The sequence below is a fragment of the Peromyscus californicus genome, unplaced genomic scaffold (assembly GCF_007827085.1).
Source record: "Peromyscus californicus insignis strain IS unplaced genomic scaffold, ASM782708v3 Scaffold_3__1_contigs__length_106647218, whole genome shotgun sequence".
NCBI lineage: Eukaryota > Metazoa > Chordata > Mammalia > Rodentia > Cricetidae > Peromyscus > Peromyscus californicus.
Genome location: NW_026294551.1, coordinates 50,443,401 through 50,461,822, shown reverse-complemented (window position 1 = coordinate 50,461,822; position 18,422 = coordinate 50,443,401). Strand labels below are relative to the sequence as shown.

At 48.9% G+C, this 18,422-nt stretch overlaps 1 protein-coding gene across 3 annotated transcripts in view; it reads left to right on the top strand.

Annotated features, from left to right (window-relative positions):
• Positions 1-18,422, top strand: part of CUNH17orf100 (chromosome unknown C17orf100 homolog) — a 36,259-nt gene that overhangs the window by 8,780 nt on the left and 9,057 nt on the right. For all 3 annotated transcript variants that reach the window (XM_052756244.1, XM_052756246.1, XM_052756245.1), the window contains exon 2: positions 16,096-16,272. The gene's annotated coding sequence lies outside the window, so the exon portion shown is untranslated. The remainder of the gene's footprint in view (positions 1-16,095; positions 16,273-18,422) is intronic.

Below are 18,422 nucleotides of genomic sequence, written 5' to 3'. Positions count from 1 at the left end.
ATAGTGGGAAAAAGGGCGTCTCTGAGGTTTCCCTGGCTGAGTATGGAGTCCAAAGCCAGCTCACTTGGTGCCATACAGACAATGGACAGCAGAGGTCAGCCAGTCCCCACACAGCCGCAAAAACAGCAGAAACCAAGTGGGGTGCCATGCAGGCAAGGTCCTGTGATGGACCATGGCCATGGCTGTGTTCATCTTGGAAAATCAAAGCATCACTGGACATGCCCATGTAGACTCAAAGGACCCTTCTGTCCTCCCCAGTTCCAGAGAGATATTTTGACACTCCCAGAAGTTTGGCTACTGAGCACTGGCACTACTGAAAGCACCTATGCCTTCCTCAGGTCTGGATGAGGTAGTCGGGAGACTAGAGGTCAAGAAGTTGAGTTACCTTACCCAGCATTCCTGGCCAGGAAGAAGCAGCACCGGAATCCAGATGTGGGTAGGCTGCTCTGGGATGGTGCCCTTAAACACCAGCTGTTGCTGCATAAGGATCAGTTGTCTGGTGCTCTGCATTGTACCCGGGAGGAGCCCAGGAAGTCATCAGAAGAGCAGGGGACAGTTAATTCTAAGAAAGACCAGGCTGGTGCTTTGTTGTGCAGTGAGAAGGGCCTCAGGAGCCAGAATCAAAGGGTGAGAAGTTACAAAATGACACATTGGACTAAAAAAAAAAATGGATGAGTTTTTAAATGTACTTACTGTAAAGCCTTAAATCTACAGGTAGACCTAGAGCTCAATCCTCCTCAGCCAACCCATGGAAACCCCAGTTTATGACCCCAGTGGGTATCCGAGTCACAGAGAAAACTGCTGAAGTTGAGCCCAGCTTAGATGTCCTGGACCACTGCTCCCGCCCCACATGCACACACAGTAGTGAGCTCCGTCACTCATTCTGTAAAAACAAAGGCCGGACCACCACTTAGAAAGACGCATGCAGTGGGAATTTCCCCGATGAGCATCACAAAGGAGGCCTGGAAGGTCCCAGGCAGCCTGTCACTGAAGAAGCGGAAGGTAAGGAAGCCAGGAGGCACACAGGTTATGTCTTCCTCACCAAGATCCTTGGGTGTTTCCTGCTGCTCCCTCACCCAGGTCAACACAGCATCTCCCCTTCCCTCTGCCCTAACTGGACGCTCTCTTCTATGCCCTCTGCCCACCACCCACCCAAGCTCATTATTCTCTTCCAGACTCTGAAAAGCTGTCACTGCCTGGGCTTCCCCATCCCATAGTCCTTCTCTCTCCAAATCTCTCTCCCTTGGCCTCCCTTCCGGCTGATTTCACTGTAGGATCCACTGATGGCTTCTCAGCTCCCACCCTTCCTGACCTCCCTGTATCACTGGAGACTGGAGACAGCTTCCTCCTCTAAGTTCTCCTCTCCGTGGCTCCCATGAACCTGAACGCTTCCCCTTCTCCTCAATGCATCCGTCTCCTCTCAGTTTCTCCTCCCTGCAGGAAGCCTGCAGGTGGCCCCCAAAACTCTTCCCTGGGCTGCAGCTTTCACTGGGCACTCTCCTTAGCACTCAGTGTCACCTGCTGCCTGGCAACCGCTGTCTCCCACCCAGACCTCTCTCCCAAGCGAGCACCAAGCCTTTGTGGCCTTGTCCTGCAGGAAGCCAGGTTCATCTTCTAGTCAGATGTCCTCAGGTCTTCTCTTTCCTGTTCTCCTTTCCTCTCTTTGATCTGGCCCCAAGATGATTCCAAAATTATGGCTTTAGGATATGTCGTGTTTTCCTTCACCCCATTTCAAACACATTGGGGGCCTCTCTGCCTCTTATACTATACCTACCCTGGCCTCCAGTTCTCTGACACTGCCTAGCCCCCAGTCCCTCTGAACTACATACCGGTGCTCACTCCTATGGGACACACTCAGTATGACTTGCTTTCCTTAATGCTGGAAATCCAGTGGCATTCCCGTGAAGAGCAATGAAACCACAGAAACTAGAGCCTTGTGCCCTGTGAGGGCAGCAGAGTAGGCATGGCTTGTCACTACCCTTGTCAGACCCATCAGGCACCTTCTCAGGAGCGTGTGACCCCTGTTGGTGCCAGTCAAGCACGTCAGTGTGCACAACCTGGATCCAATGCCAGCTGAAACCTTCAACACAAGGTGGGAACCGAGCTATAATACAGGAGATGTGGGTCCCAGGAGCTTGGGAGCCAGCGCCATGGCCAAGTCTGGCACCTTCTGCCTCTATTCCCCTATCACCTTCTCTCTTTCCTCTTTGTCTACTCCTGTAGTTTGGACCTTAAGTGCCCCTCCACACCCAACTGCCATGCACGGGCGATGGTAGACACACCATTGAGAGAATGTGGACCCTTTAGGAGGTGGGATTTAATGGGAGGGCCTTAGGTCATTGGAGGACTACTCACATGAAGCCTAGCTCCTCCCTCTTCCTGTTCTGTTTTCTAGCCACTTTGCTTTTCCACACACTCACTCCATCAGGCATCCTCAACCAGAGTCCTACAAGCAGTGATCTGCAGGAGCATGGCCTAGAACATCTAACCTGTTAGGATAAACAAACCTTTTTACTTTATAAATTAATCAGTTGAGGCCTTTTGTGAGAGTGACAGAAGGCTGACACACTTACCTTGCTGGCCTACATACTAATCCTCAAACGTGCTGAAGTTTACTCTTGCCGCGAGACCTTTAGTCTTCTCTAGACTTTTTTTTCGGTGTGTGTGTGTGTGTGTGTGTGTGTGTGTGTGTGTGTGTGTGTGGTCTGCTTCTTTACACTACTAGGGTGTTACACCAGGTACAGCTTTGCCACTTCTGGTGGTTTGAGTGAGATGTCCTCCATAGTCTCCAGCATTGAGCACTCGGTCTCCAGCTGGTGGTGCTGTCTGGGAGGCGTGGCCTCGCTGCAGGAAGTACATCACTGGAGGTGGGCTTTGAGGTGATTCTGGCCATTCCCGTTCCCTCTCTGCTTCCTGCCTGTGGTTTAAGATGTGAGCTGCCGGCTTCTGCTGTCAGCATCCAGCTCTTGTCCCCCACGCCTTCACTCCACCATCATGAACTCCAGAACGCCATAAGCTTGAATAAACTCTTCCTTCTCTAAGTTGCCTTGTCGCGGTGTTTCATCACAGCCACAAGAAAGTGACTAAGACATCATTGAAATGTCTCCTGGTTAAATATTACACTTTCCTCCCAGTCACCACTGTAACTCCTGTATTTCCCCATAACAGTTGTCACAACAAGCAGTTACATCACTCACAGAGCAATCATAACTGTCTTACATTGCCCACTGAAGGGCAACAGCTTTAACTTGCTCAGCACGTACCCCCCAAAACCTGTATGGTACCCAGCACCCAGCAGCTATGCTGTGGGTGTCTGAGGAACGAACAGATGAGGGAGTGATTGAATGAACGACCGAGATGAATTCAGAGTCCTAGGAGTTTGGACACAAACAGAGAGACTGATGCTGAACTCTGCTCCAACCAGGACCAGATTGACTGGCGTAAGTTCAAGGGCAAAAGCCAAGGGAGACCCAGGTAGACTTACACTTGCCCCAGACCTCCTGTGTTCCTTGTGTGAGATAGACTGCCTGTCCTCCAGGCCCTCTCCAGTTTCATCTCCCCAGGAACCCCTACCCAGCCCTCTACCCCAAAGTCCCCTCTTGGTGTCTGCCCTCCCCACCACTACCATCTCTGTTGACAACCCCCATGTGCGTGATCCATAGTTTCCTTCCTTGTTTGTTCCTGTCTCTCCCTGTGACACTGAGAGCACCAGGAGCAGGGGCTGTCATAAAGCCTCTTTGTGTTCACTAGGATAACCCTGGACCAAAGGAACAAGGTTGGCTTGTCTGGACCTGGACACGGTCACTGACTGTTCCTGGCCTCCATGTGGTGGGACATCCCCTGGCAGAAAAAAAAAAGACAGACACAAGGGGTGCAGCATCCCCTGAGCAAGATTAGTGCCCATGTGGAAGGCAGTGAACAAAGAGGGCATTGTCTGCTGACTTGCTCATTCACATATGGCATGGCCTTTTCCCTGTGCCTGCTCATTCACCCAATTTATTGAATTCGCCCTGACTGCCAGCTTCTGTGATGGGCACCAAGGACAAGGAGAAGACCCTGAACTGATGACTCAGGTGCAGAGTCAGGTTGTGCCTCATGTTAAGTCAGAGCAGACTGAGAGAGGTGACCCGAGGATCCCTCTTCTTTTGTCTTTAATCTGTAAGCTGTCTTCACCCCCCTCCACACACACACACTACCCCATGATGCTCCAGCTAGGAATCCAGACACCAGCCAGCTTCGACAGACTGCTGTGCTTGCAAACAGCAGAGCCTGCAAACCACCCTATCCCTTTTCTTAAATGAAGACCCACTTCCACCATCCCTTCTCTTTTCTGGTTTGGCCTTTCCAGGTGTGACTCACAGAGCCCTTTTCCAAATCCCTAGGGCCGCCACATGAACCAAGCGAGGTTGGCAGGCTCTGCTGACGCAGTACCCAGCCCACCCCAGCCTGAGGTCTGTGGATTAGGCTTCACGATCACCTAGGGTAGTTCCAGACAGGGAGTGGCAGGGCAGGCTGAGTATGGCAAGGGTGGGATGACTAGTCGACCAGATGGGCAGCTGGAATATAGGACCTCAGCAGGGTGGGGCTGCCCGGACTTTCCAAGCAGCTTTTATGTAACTATTAATTTTAACGTATAGGTGTTTTTATTTTCCCATAAGAATTCTGATAATGGAATCAAATTAGTTATACTACCTATTTTAAAACATAGTTGTGCCAGATGTGACAGCTCATGCCCAGTCCTGAGGAGGCTGAGACAGGAGGATTCCAAGTTGAAGGACAGCCTGGCCTACATAGTGAAGCCCTGTCTCAGAACAAAGAGATGTATAGCACTGTACTCTAATACACTGGGTGCAGCAGATAGCCCTGGCTGGTCATCTTTATGTATAAAGCAGTTCTTGTCCTGTTGGGTTACTTCCCTGCAACGCATTCCCAGGAGTGGAATTAAAAATGGAAAAAAAAAAAAAAAAGATATGAGCCATTTAATAGTCCTGGAACCCTAAAGGGCTGAGCTAATTCACACTTGAGCTGGCAGCATGTTTAGGTTGGTTTTACCATAGACGCAGCACGCGCTGTTATAACTTTGCTAATGTTCGCTAATTTAGTGGGTGTAAAACGGCACATCAAGGCTCCTCTAATTTGCCTGATTATAGACAGGGTGAGCCTGCCTGTAGGTGCTAATGTAAGTATCTCAGTGGCAGGCTCCCCACAGCCTCTCAGTCACTGCTCTGGTTTGTGTCGCCACGTCACTGTCAGCCTCTGTCTGTCTTTACACTCTTTTTAAGCCTTCCTAGCTCCATCTCTCAGCTTCGTCTCTGGGTTATAACAGCCAGGGATGTGGCCCCTTCATGGAGGTCCCAGGCTAGTCCTGCTTAGCTGAAAGCTAGCCCTGGGCACAACCCTTTCCCCTAGGGAACTACACCTCTGGAGTCCAATGGTGCCCTTCTTTCTACCAGGGCCCCAACAAGGACCCTTTTCATTTGTCCAGGTAGCTTCACCTGAGTTGAACTTGTAGCTTAGAGTCAGTGGCACTAAGGTCTAAGAAGTAGCTAGGAGTGGCCAGACTGTCCTTTAGTGACCGTCTCCAATGAGGTGTCCTAAGTGCCACACCTCAAGGCAACCTGCCAGATGGGGTTTCATGTCTGGGCAGTTGGAAATCTGTGGTCTAAAAGAGCCAATGAGTGGGTCCCTCAGAGTACAGATATGTGGACAACAGAGAGTTCCCTAGAGGTGACAGTGGCTGTCACTCCAACCAGCACCTCACCTACAGTTAGAGAAAGAACTCAGCCTTCAAGCAGAAAACCCACTTGGCCCCAGGCAGACAGAGGGCCACTAGTAGTACCCTATAAAACAACAGGGCCGGGGCTGGGCTCTTGCCACTACCTGCCTTCCGATGGCCCCAGGAGGATCTCAGACAGGCATCAAGACAGCTGACACCTTGAAGATGAGGGAAGTGTGCGCAGATGCATATGGGGAATGCCCATGGAGGGCAAATGGCAGCGTACCTGCCCCCCCCCCCCCGGCCGGCAGCACAGCGGCCCTCAGCAGCCCACCTGCCCCTGCCAGCCCACCTGCCCCCGGCAGCTAGTCCACAGAGGCAGGTGAGTCTGGAGAGTTCAGGCCTCTGCAAACCTCCTAGACCCATAAGTAGTCCAAAGCACTAGAACCACAGACACAAACCAGGCAGGACTCAACCCTCAATACGACTCCTTCGCTTTAACTTCTAACAGCTTTTTAAAATGATACTCGAGAAACATATACCCATTTCTAGGATGTTGGAATATCAAAATATCAGATATCAAATATAATATCAAAAATAATAGAGAAAATATCAACCCTTTCTCTACTCATCCAAGGTAACTGCTTTTCTAGTTCCATCTCACTTTGTCTATGCTCCTTGATGAAGCTGTCTAGCTAGCATGGACAATTTTCTGTCTTGCTTTAGAGTTGAACACATGAACTCATAAAGGAACAGGGAAATGTCCCTCATGAATACTTTCAATGACTGCATAACAGCCTTTTGAAGGGACATCCCTTAATTATTTAACAATTACATTATTAAGTATGAGAGCACAGCATGGTCAACATTTTCAGAAGCCATGTTTTCATTCACAGTTTAGCTTTTCCTTTAGCTTAGTGTCTGTGCGCATGCGCGTGCGTGAGTGCGTGCGTGCGTGCGCGCGTGTGCTGTAAGACTCTTCATATTTCAATTTTGCTTTCCTGGGTGGTTGAATTCATACATGTGTCCACCTCACCACACACCATCAATGATGCCAAGAAATGTTTGTTATTTGGAAGTTGGTAAATCTACTGCCCTCTTTTAGAAAAAAATTTATTTTTATTTATTTGTGTGTGTGTGTGTCTGTGGCTGTGTATTTTGGCCATTTGTGGTGGGGTGTGACTGTACGGTGACTGTGGAGGCAAGAAGAAGGCTTCAGGTCCTCTAAATCCCGACTTTCAGGGGGTTGTAAACCACCTGCTGTGGGTGCTAGGAAGCAAAATTAGGTCCTCTACAAGAGCAGTATGTGCTCTTCACCCCAAGCCATCTCTCTAGACCCTATTGTCTTCTTTAAATGCTGGGTCAATGGAAGCTTGGATAAAGAAATTCCTAAAGGACATCCTGAAGGTCATTCTGGGAGTGAGCATCTCCTTCTGACTTTGAAACTTCTGGTCTATGTGAGAGATGCTGCCGTGCTCTCTAGGCAGAGAGGCAGACGAAGCACTGGAGTTAAATAACCTGCCCAGGCCCGCATCACACATACAAGAAGCAGCCATTGTCTGCTCCCATGCTGTGGAAATCCAGGGCCCTTTTCTCGCCTTTCCCTTCTGTTCTCTAGCTGTGGGAAGTCAAGGAGAAACTTGGACTTGAGTCTGCCCTGTACTCACAGGGACACCATTCATCGATTTTTTTTTTTTTTTTTTTTTTTTTTTAAGTATTGAGGCCAAGTTTCACAAAGATGCTTCTGATAGGCTGGCTCTGGGAAGACGGGAGACAAGGAGGCCAGTTGGGGAGAGAGATCACATACGGAGAATGTGATCAACAGAAAAGACTAGCATGGATGCCTATGCATGTGTGGTTGTGGGCAGGGGGCAGTGAAGAACATTAAGGGTCCAGGGAGGCCTCCCACAGAGCCCTCTTCTCCGTGAAAGGGCCATTTTTATCGACTACACGTCAGGCAAAACCTACGCCAACTGCCAAAGACTTCACCTCAAATCTAGAAAATAAGAGAGAGGACGGTATGGATTACGTTATATTTAAAACAAGCCCACACAATGCCTGTAATTTTTTATTCTGACTCCGTAATTACAGCCCGAGACCAGCCAGATCACAGTTATCCCCACACCGACCTGCTGTTGGGACACATTGAATTAGAGGGTTTGCTGCCCTTTGAGAGTCTATTTTAGATGCCCTGGACTGGCAGGTAACAGGCCTTTCACAAGGCCCATCTTGTTGGAGCCCCTCCCAGGCAGCCTGCTCAAAAGGCCAAGTCAGCAGCAGCTTCTGAGAAGGCAGCCGAAGGTGGGGAGCAGCTGGGATGCTGTGGTATTGCCCAAGCTCATCTCTGGGCCTCAGGTCTGAGCCCTGGGCCTGGAGCATCAAGGCAAGCCTGGGAGCAGGCCTGGGTCAAGCCCATCTTAGAGCTTCTGCCCTCTGGAAGATTCCAGAGTGCTGCTCAACTTCAGCCCCTGATCTGGATCTGATGGATGGATGGATGGATGGATGGGTGGATGGATGGATGGATGGATGGATGGATGGATGGACGGACGGACAGGTGGGTGGTTGGATGGATGGGTGGATGGATGGATGGATGGGTGGATGGGTGGGTGGGTGGATGGATGGATGGATGGACGGATGGATGGTCTTGGCTTTTTGATATGGTTGCTACAGGCAGGCTTCTGTCGCCCAAAGGGACCAAGTTCAGAAAAGAAGAGAGGAGAGAAAGAAGCATGGGAAAAAGGAGAGAGGGAGGAAAAATCAAAAGAGCATGACACAGCCTGGCTAGGTCCTGGCACCAACCATGCCTGGACCAAGTAACCTTACCCTCCCAATAGATCAGCCCCATGATGGTACCTCAGACAGAGCCAAGGTGGGATTGGGACGCCTGAGTATGAACCTGTATCTCCAGTGGGTGTCAGAGGAGCCTTCCAGGCTGAGTCCAGCCTCCTGATAGCCCTTTGGAGAAGATAGAAAGGCACCATCCGGGGCCTGGAGAGATGGCTCAGAGGTTAAGAGCACCGACTGCTCTTCCAGAGGTCCTGAGTTCAATTCCCAGCACCCACATGGTGGCTCACAACCATCTGTAATGAGATCTGGTGCCCTCCTTTGTATACATAATAAATAAATAAATCTTTAAAAAAAAAAAAAAAGAAAGAAAGGCACCATCCACCCAAAGATGCAGATGTGGCCCTAAGATGCTGTGCACAGCCTTCTCATTTACTCACATCATTCTACCAGGTAACTGTATCCAGGGTCCACCACAACTCTCATTTTAGACATGAGGACATGAAGTTCAAAGAGGGGAAATGCACCACTAAATGTCACCCACCTCACAAGGAGAGAGATCTGGAAACCAGTGGTCAGAAGCCCACAGGCCACACAACTTGCCTGAAACCTCCAGGTCTGATCCACCAGCCCCTAGGCTGCTCCCATGCCCTTGCTAAGTACTTGGACCTGAGGAAGCCTAGCACAGGACCTGCGTCTCAGTGATTTCTCCTAGAGCACAGCACCCAAGCCCCCACCTAGCCAGGTTCCCTAGACCCTTGTTCTCATGACCCCACATAGACTGACGGCTCCCTCTTTCCACCTTGATGCATCTTGCACATAGTCCTAGTTTTGCCCTGAAGACAGACGTGACTGTCTTCTGCTAGACTTCTCAAGACACAGCTTGAGTCTTATCTCCCTGTTACTAGGCCGTACATGGCCCACAGGTAGGTGCTCCCAACTGTCTCTTGAAAGAAAAAAGGAGAGCCTGAGAAACCATTTGCCTTCAAAACTTTGCCCAAAGTCCATCCTATGAGGCCCTCTTCATGGCTCACATGGATGTAGCCAACCTCAACCTTCAGGCTTATCCTCCAGAGCAGGGGGAGTGAGTCATTATTTTCTGTGACCCCCTGCCTCAGCACAGACCGGGTACCTAACTGGGTCAGTTAACATAGAATTGAATTGCTCTTTACAGTTACACACACACACACACACACACACACACACACACACACACACACACACCTTTAGACTTTAGACTTTAGGTTAAGGGCACCCAACCTGAACCGGCCAGCTGGGTAGAAACCACCAGGAGCTGGCATGTGAGGACTGTTTGCTAAGAATGGGAGCACTGAAATAAACTCTAACTTTAAAAAAGAAACGCACCCCATAGGTATTTTATTTATATAACGCTGCTCCATTTTTAGGTCACAACCTCCTCAAGGTGGGCCCTGCCTGCCCACAGGCCCCTTCTGCACCCCACCCAGTAATCATGGCTCTACCTGCCCTCTCTCCCCTCCTGTTTGCCCTGCAGGGTTTCCCTCGATTGCAGGGTGTAAGCTTCCAGACAACCCAGGGCCTGTCTCAGACCTGGGTCGAGACTCCTTCCCTCCCTTCCTCTCTCCCTCCCTGACCCAGGAGTTGGTGAGGATCAAGTCGGAGGCAGACCTGGAGCTCTGGGGCAGAAAGTATGACAGTCAAGGCCATCAGTGTATGAGGGCAACTGTCCCTTGGTTGGCCCAGTGCCAGGCAGGCTGACAACTGGGTGCATGGGAGGAGCTAGGTTCTGCCAAGCCAGAGCACCCCACTTTACAGTTCAAACAGCAGTGAGGTGGCTTTGGGTTAGCATGTGGGAGGAAGGACTGTTGGAACCAGGGTTCTTGACCCGGACTTGCCTTCACTGTAATCACCAACATCTACAGGATTCACTACCTCCCAATCCTGAGCCCAACTTTTCCATGGCCTAAGGAATGTCTCCTGCTGAGAGGACCAGTCTGACTGTAAGGCCCCGAGGTTCAGAGTGAACCCCTGTGAATCCTAGCAGCGGGGAGGAAACAGGTTAGAGGCCAGAGCTTTGTCCTGACACTTCCTCCCTGTCCTCGGAATCATTTTGTGAACCCCAAACCCGGGTGGCTTTGCCCTGGTCTTGTGAGCCCCCAGACGAACACCTCAGGAAAGGAGCCAGTGGCTCCAAAAACAATACTGCCCATGACACCAAAAGGTCAGAAGGCCCTTGGTCCCCTGCTCCTGCCACTCCCAGCTCTCCCCTCACTCACCTTCCTCTCTCCAAGCACAACTTCGCCATCATGGGTCCCTCACTGGGGCACAAGAACCAACACACCTCTGGCAGGATTCCTGCTCCAAGCAGAATATCAGGTAGGAGGAGAGTACTTGGGGACCCTTCACTGAGGTGATTGGAAGAGGCCAGCACAAGTTCAAGGCTGGGCCTTAGGCCTTTCTGTCACAACACTCAGACAGGCCCCCAACAGACCATAGCTGTGGTTTCCCAGGGACAGTAAATCAAGAAGCCTTGTAGCCATCAATGTGAAGCGGCCAACCACCAGACACTGTCGCAACCCAGCAGTGGGCAGGAGCCTGGTCTCAGATGCCCTGCAGGCTGCAGGCTGGCACTGCCAAGCCTCAGAAACCCAGCTCCCTTCTCAGGGCAGCACCACTGGGCCCAGGGCAGAGGTTACTGTTGGGCACGCTGGACATGAGTACGGTGGCCTGGGCTCGTCTCACAATCCTGGTCTTGCGAGGAGGGGTCCAACAGTGTTGGGTCCTCGATGCTTATGGCACCAGGTCACAGCTTCAGGCCTCTGGAGGGTGCCTTGAATACTGTCAATGTTGCCTTGAGGTCCGTTAGCATGGGTCTGAGTCTCACGTAGCCTTGGTGTCTACCCTCACCACAGCCTTAGCAAGGAGGACCCTAGAGAGCAGTAGCCAGGAGGGAGCCCTCAGAGCTTTGGAAGAGTTGTGTCCCAGAGAGGGGAGGCTCCTGGGCATTCGACTTCACGCCACACAGGAGTGGCCTATCTGTAAGAGCTGAAGAAAAGGAAGACAAGAAGAGTCTTCTGCCGAGTCCTTCTCTCAGAGCCTTCCAGGGCAAGGTCTCTCTTCCAAGACTCTCCCAGACTACCTGGTGAAGACTTGGAGGGTGTAAAGAACCATCCGACACCCAGGGAGTCTCTCTGGTTTCTGCTGATATGCTGTGTACTGGAGGTCAGCTGGCTCTTGAACTTCCAACTGAGGGTCGCTGGGATTTCTAATGCAAGCCACCACATCTGGCTCCTAACCTGAGTCTGAGGATTGAACTCAACCATCCAGCTTGCCCAGAAAGTACCCCTTCTCTCCCCTAACCATCACCTTGGCCCTTGCAAAAGATTTTTTTTAATTTTATTTAATTAACATTTTTTTTCATTTATTTTACACACTGACTACATGAATTGGATAATTTATTTATTATTTATTTCTGAGACAGGGTTTCTCTACGTAGCTCTGGCTTTCCTGGAACTCACCATATAGACCAGGCTGACCTTGAACTCACAGAAATCCACCTGCCTCTCCCTCCCAAGGTGTGTGCCACTATGGCCCGGCTAAGATTTTTTTCAAATGTTTTAAAAACAAACTGTTACATACATGAAGCAATGAAACAAACTTGAGTGTAAGAGGAAATGCCATCTTTTCACAGAAGGCAATACTGTAAAAGTATCACCTTTTTTTTCTTTTTTTCTTTTTTTTTTGCATGACAATCTACAAACTCATCCCGGCACATTCATCCAGACAGTGTTTATTGTGTATCTACCATGTGTTCTCGGTATAGGATGATCCACAGGTGAACATATACTCACATTCTTGGAGATGAGAGACAGGGAGCAAGGAGGAGGAGAAAGGGCAGTGGAGAAAATCCAAGGATGGCAGGGAGAATGCCAGGTGGACAGGAGGAGGGGCTGCAATTTGAAGCAGTTTAAGGAATGTTTCTAAGAAAAGATTTGAGGCAGAGAAGGGACATCCAGAAGCCAGTGCAGCTAAATGCAAGGGAGTCGGTTGCTCTCAGTCACAGGGGATTCTGCCCTCCTAGGGACATCTGGCAACGTCTGGAGACAGTTTTCATTGTCACAGCTGGAGGAGGAGTTGCCATTGGCAGGCAGCGAGGAAAATCCCCTGTCATCCAGCAATAGCAGCCCTTTACAGCACAACTATTCCATCCAAATTGTCCACAGCGCTGGGGTCAAGGCTCCCTGGGGTTAGGGGGGAAAGAGGAGTAGGAACCAGAGCCAGAGATGTAGATGCCGACCAGAGAGCCAGAATTGTTTTGGAACCAGAGAAGCTGATTCAGAAATTCTTATGGAAAAATATGTGAGACTAGCTTAGGTCAAAAATGAAAAGAAAGAACAAACAAGAGTGAGTAGCCTCAGAGAATCTTATAGAAAAATCCCATGACATATGGCTTATTTCTTCAATATATAAAAAGTTCTGACAAATGAGAATCTCTCTCTCTCCCTCCCTTCCTCCCTCTCTCTCTCTCTCTGTGTATTTGTGTGTGTGTGTGTGTGTGTGTGTGTGTGTGTGTGTGTGTGTGTGTGTGTCTTGTATTTTTGAGACATGGTCTCCCTGTGTAGTCCTGGCTGTCCTGGAGCTTGATTTGTAGACCAGGTTGGCCTCGAACTCAGGGATCTGCCTGCTTCTGCCTTCTGAGTGCTGAAATTAAAGGTGTGCATCATTAATGCCTAGCTCTGAAAAGAACTCTTAAAAGACATTTTCTTTAAATAAAAAATAAAATAAGCCGGGCGGTGGTGGCGCACGCCTTTAATCCCAGCACTCGGGAGGCAGAGCCAGGCGGATCTCTGTGAGTTCGAGGCCAGCCTGGGCTACCAAGTGAGTTCCAGGAGGGGCGCAAAGCTACACAGAGAAACCCTGTCTCGAAAAACAAAAACAAAAACAAAAAAAAAAAATAAATAAAAAATAAAAAATAAAATAAAATAGCATGAACAAGAACCAGAAGTCTTACAGGAAAAGACTAAATAGACTACAAACACAAGGAAATATGTCCAAACACAAGGAAATATGAACATTATACACAACTTAAAGAAATATATGGCTGTTATATCTGAGTGGTAGAGCTTAGCATTCATCAAGTCCTAACATCACATAAATAAATGAATGAGTGAATGAATGTCATGAAAAAGCATTTTTTAAAGATAAAAGAACAGGTGTTGGGGATTTAGCTCAGTGGTAGGGCACTTGCCTAGCAAGCGCAAGGCCCTGGGTTCGGTCCTCAGCTCTGGAAAAAAAAAAAAAAAGATGAAAGAACAAAGGTTGAATATGATTCCACACAGAGTTGCTCAGGTGTATGTGAGATCAGGCCTAGGCACAGCTCTTAAAACACACATGGACAGAGCCTCTTAGAAAGTCAATTGCCTCATGTTGGTATTCCAAAATCAAATACACATCCTTTGAGCAAGCATGTCATTCTAGGAACATACTTTTCTTACTTATATGCACAAAGACTTATGCACAGATTCCTCTTAGGCAGCAGCAGCCATATATGGGAAGAAACCTGAGTGTCTACCAACAGGGGACTTGTTTACTCCATGGTGCATACTTAGAGTGGAAGATGAGCAACTGTTTAAAAGATGGAGTATATTGCCGGGCGGTGGTGGCGCACGCCTTTAATCCCAGCACTCGGGAGGCAGAGCCAGGTGGATCTCTGTGAGTTCGAGGCCAGCCTGGGCTACCAAGCGAGTCCCAGGAAAGGCGCAAAGCTACACAGAGAAACCCTGTCTCGAAAAACGAGAAAAAAAAAAAAAAAAGATGGAGTATAGGCAGAAGTTTCTGTCTCACCAGCTACTCCCAAATACCCAGCAGCTGCTTCCCAAATTACCACACAGAGGCTTGTATTAATTATAAATGCTCACCCGGCTAGCTCAGTTTGTAAAACATGAGACTCTTAATCTCAGGATCATAGGTTTGTGCCCCACATTGGGTGCCATATGTAGGCAGAAGATTCTGTCCTGCCAGCAACTCCCAAATACCCAGCTATGGAGATCTTCTCTCAGACCTTCCAGAAGAAATGAAAGAACATGTCCACAAAAACAAAGCATCCAGCAACTTCTATAATAGCTTTATTCATAATAGCCCCAAACTGAAAACACCCAAATGTCCACCAACAGAATAGACGAATTATAGCGAGTTCATTTGGTGGATTAGTACATGACAACAACAACAGTAAATAAATGAACAGATATACATAGCAACAGAAATAAATTTCAAAAGCACTTTGTTTATCAAAAGAAATCAGATCCAAGAGTATGAACTATGTGATGCCGTTTCTGTGAAGTTCAGAGGGTAAAACCAAGGCACACAGACAAACCAGGACCTGCCTGCCCAAAGGAGGAATCAATTTCTGGAAGAGATGGGAAGTCCTTTGAGGGAAGGGTGATGGAATCAGGGTGTAGCTTACAAGGTAGGTGCCTTCATCAAAATCACTGGACTGCACATATTTCAGGTTGTACCACCTACAAAGTTTGACTTTATCTTTTTTAGAAAATTATTTTATTATTTTATGTATAGAAGTGTTTGCCTACACATATGTCTGCACGATACATACATGTCTGGTACCCTTGAGGGCCAGAAGAGGATATTGGATCCCTTGGAACTGGAGTTACAGCCATTTCTGAACCACCATGTGGGTGCTGGGAACTGAGTCCAGGTTTTCTGTAAGAACAGTCAGTGTTAACTTCTGAGCTGTCTCTCCGTCCTTTGACTTGATCTTAACTCAAATTCAGAATTAACTACTGAGTGAAAAAAAATTCTGCCCAAGCTTAATATAACTTGAAATAGAATAACCTCCAAATAAATTTCATGTGGAGTAGAAGGGAAGAAACAAGACAGAATATACATGCCATAGGCTTCTACCTGCCCTAAAGAGGCTTTTCTTTTTTACATAGTCTTGTGCGTATGCAGTGCTGCTAGAGGGCTATGTGAACAAGTGTTGGCAGTTACCTTTGGGCAGGGAATGTGGGGGACTCTGGTCTGAAGTGGAAGAAAATTAAGATAGCTTTGTCCTGTTGTAATTTCTTAGTTTGCTCATACTAATTTTATGTTGCTAGGAAGACTGATTTAAGGTCTTGATTGGATAACAGGGTGTTCTGAGGTTGAATTCCAACCTCTTTACCCTTGATAGGTCAGGAAGAAAGGGGCAGCCTGAGGTTCCAAGTTGGAAGTGGCATTTGGATAGGCAGATCATGATTCTGCCAAGCTCCCGAGCACCTGAATTCTGCCTGGTTCCAGACACCAGTGGAAATTAATTGAAAATCTGGTTGCAAAGATTTCAGACTGACACGACACACTTCTAGTCCCTCCTGTGATGTGAGGAGATTCATCTGAGTGAAAGGATTTTGAATGTACAGAGGGTGAAACCTCCCCTGGTAGGCTGAGAGACAAGACTTTGAAGATGCTATGGGACTGGGAAGAGGCCACTGGAAAGAAAGAACCCTGCTCTGGGATGGGACAGCCAGATATAGTTTCTCACCAGACAATCCAGTAGCTGGCTTTTATTTCTATAAATAAGAATATACCGATATTCTCACCAAGAATATCTTTATCCATTTCAGGGGTGACTCAGTGAGTTGATGTCCTACCTGGAGTCTGAAGCCAAAGCCTCTCTATTGCAAGCAAGAGGTTTTGGAAGAAGTGACTTCACCTGTCCCTGGGAGCTGCCCCAGAGAAACTGAGTTCAGAGGGAGCAGGGAAGGAGACCCACAGTCTGCCCTTGGAGACACCTTATTTGGGTAAGGAGCCCCTGGGCCTTGGCCTTTGGAATAGAAGATCTTTATGGACTCCTAAGTCCCTGGTAAAGACATTCAGAAGACAATAATGGTCCGAATTTTGTGTTCAGCTAATTGTGACCCCAAATACCTGGTTCATATATTAAGAAGAGGAGACTCGATACAAAATGTTGAAGGCAGGGGCTGGAGAGATGGCTCAGAGATTAAGAGCACCGACTGCTCTTCCAGAGGTCCTGAGTTCAATTCCCATCACCCACATGGTGGCTCACAACCATCTGTAATGAGATCTGGCGCCCTCTTCTGTGTATATAATAAATAAATAAATCTTTGCCGGGCGGTGGTGGCGCACGCCTTTAATCCCAGCACTCGGGAGGCAGAGCCAGGCGGATCTCTGTGAGTTCGAGGCCAGCCTGGGCTACCAAGTGAGTCCCAGGAAAGGCGCAAAGCTACACAGAGAAACCCTGTCTCGAAAAACCAAAAAAAAAAAAAAATGTTGAAGGCAAATATAGGTGGGGGCTGAAGACTGCAACTGGCTAAACCTCAGGTGGGAGCCAAAAGTCACAGACTTGCTCTCAGGTGATGCACGGGCATGGAGACAAGGGTGTTGAGAAGGAGTTATAGACGGCAGAAGGAAAGGAGTGGTCACCTAAGATGAGGATCCCCAACTCTAGGAAAGGCCCTCACAGACTGTCTAGTCTGGCCCTTTCACAGTGGAAACAGATACCCCGAGTGCAGAATGACTTGCTCCTTGTCACATATGGGGACCCAGCTGGGTTTATGGCACACACTGTGGGCCCCTCAGAGGAAGCCTGGTCCTTGGAAAGTGGAGGCAGTGTTAAGCTCTTTGATAGTCAGGCTATCTGCTCTCTTGTTATCTGCTGACATTTTCCTGCTGCATTCTGTGGAGACTGAGCCACTAAGTGGCCCGGAGAGATGACACCAGACACCGTTGCTTACCCAGCAGCTCCCCCTACCTTGCCTTTTCTCCTGCTAGAATTTAGATTTCCATTTGTTTAGTGAATGGAAATCCCTTGATCAGGAAACACAGGCGAATTCCCAATTCATGGTATTGCAACCGCAACCCATCTCCTCTGTCAGTGGCTGGTCAAAGGAAACGCATGTGATCTGGTTCTACCCAATGTAGCATAAAGGGGCGTCTCCACAGGGCCTCTGAGAAAGGCTGCAGTTTTCCCTAACAAGGGAGAAGGATGCACTTTGGCACCATCAGACCAGACCCCCCAACTCCTGCACCCTCTCTTCATTCCTAGAGGGAACATAGATGTAGCTCCAGTGAGAGGGCAAAAGGATGACGCCCTAAGGATGACAGAGTGGACTGTGGGGGCCAAGCCTTTGATGGCGTAAATGAGCCGCTGGATGATCTTACCTCCACACTTCCATTCAGTAAACACCAAAGGGTCCTCCTGTCCACTGGGGTTTCAGTTATTTACAGCCCAAAGCATTCCACGTGAATGCAAGTCAGACATATTGGTGCACCCCCACCGGGCTGTAAGAGATGTCACTCAGCGATAGCCTTAGGTCTTCCACCATGGTTCCTGCTCTCCAGATGGTATCTAGCACTAGAGTCCTCCACTCACCCTACCAAATCCTTTCCTTCCCACTGGCCATGCTACCCATCTGTCAGGGCCCTCTTGAGATGCTCTACCGCCCTGATCTTTCCCACTGCATCAAGCATGTGCCCACTCTATACAGATCAGTCCTTGGTCTTACTCAGGGTCACCTGCTCTGACTCAGCCACAGTGCTGGCCCTAGATCCAGCAGCAGTCGAGGATATCAGTCACAACAGGGCTGTGGAGATCAGTGATTTGCATAAGGAGAGGCTGTCAATGTGACATGATGGTCACTATTTCCGTCAGACTCTCCTCAGGGAGAGTTTTAGGGAAAGGACCAACTCTGTCTGCTTCAGCCTTCTCCTGAGCCCATCTCAGAGGGGGCAACTGGAAGGCCTCATGTTTAGAGATCTTTCCTGGGTAAGCAGGGCCTTCGGGTAGGATGGCTCTCAGCCGCCCACCTTTCCCTATAAACCCAGTAAGGCCAAGGCCCTTCATGACTAGAGGAAGGAGAAAAGGGTTTATCTCTATTGGAACCAGAACTGCCACTAGCTGGACTTAGAACTTGTCCTTTGGCTACTCTAA